Source organism: Dipodomys ordii, unplaced genomic scaffold (assembly GCF_000151885.1).
Source record: "Dipodomys ordii isolate 6190 unplaced genomic scaffold, Dord_2.0 Scaffold154, whole genome shotgun sequence".
Taxonomy (NCBI): Eukaryota; Metazoa; Chordata; class Mammalia; order Rodentia; family Heteromyidae; genus Dipodomys; species Dipodomys ordii.
The window spans coordinates 494,434-495,405 of record NW_012267370.1 but is presented as its reverse complement, the minus strand read 5'-3'; positions in this window follow the sequence as shown (position 1 = coordinate 495,405).

Here is a 972-nt window from a genome sequence, read left to right as displayed (position 1 = left end):
GTGTGTGTGTGTGTGTGTGTGTGTGTGTGATAGGAACCAAACCATGGCCTCCAGCATCAATGCCACAGAACTACAGTCCCAACACTCCATATGCCTCTTCCTTAATGAGGCCTTTCCAGAATCCCTGTCCTCCTCTTCCTGTTTTGTTTGTTTCTTGCTGGAACCTAGAGCCTTATACACTAGGCAGACTTTCTACCACTGAGATGCACTTTCGCAGCACCTCTTCCTTTTTATATTGCTGTTGGTACTGAAATGTGACCTTAGGACTTTGTAGGCAGGTGCTCTACCACTTGAGTTATGACCCAGCCCTGATTTTTTTGCAAACTTTCTTGCCCTGGCCTCTGGATGATCTCAGCTTCCTAAGCAGTTTAGGATTACAGGTGTAAGCCACCTGCCCCCAGTTCTCCATCCCTCTCTTAAAAACTTAGAACCCTTCAAGCCCCACGACTGACAAAAGAAAAAAAGCTTAGAACCCCTCTGTACAACACTTTAATAATAATAACAATAAAAAAATATTTAGAAGCCTGCCCTATCTACTTGTTTGCTTGCTTTTCCCCAGGGAATTCAACAACGGTTCAGAGGCAGTGTCAATGCTGTGAGGATTCGAGCCCCCCAGATTGGAGGTGAGGTGCTTGGGGAAACATAGGCTATATGATGTCAACTTTCAGGGTGATCTCTGTGTGCATGCTTGTGCCAGTCCTGGAGCTTAAACTTAGGGCATGGGTGCACTGTCCCTGAGCTGCTTTTGCTCAAGGCTACTGCTCTACCACTTGAGCCTCAGCTCCACTCTGTCTTTTTTGGTAGCTTTATGGAGATAAAAATCTCAGACTTAGCCGGGCGCTGGTGGCTCATGCCTGTATCCTAGCTACTCAGGAGGCTGAGATCTGAGGATCGCGGTTCAAAGCCAGCCCGGGCAGGAGAGACCGTGAGACTCCTATCTCCAATAAACCACCAGAAAACCGGAAGTGGCGC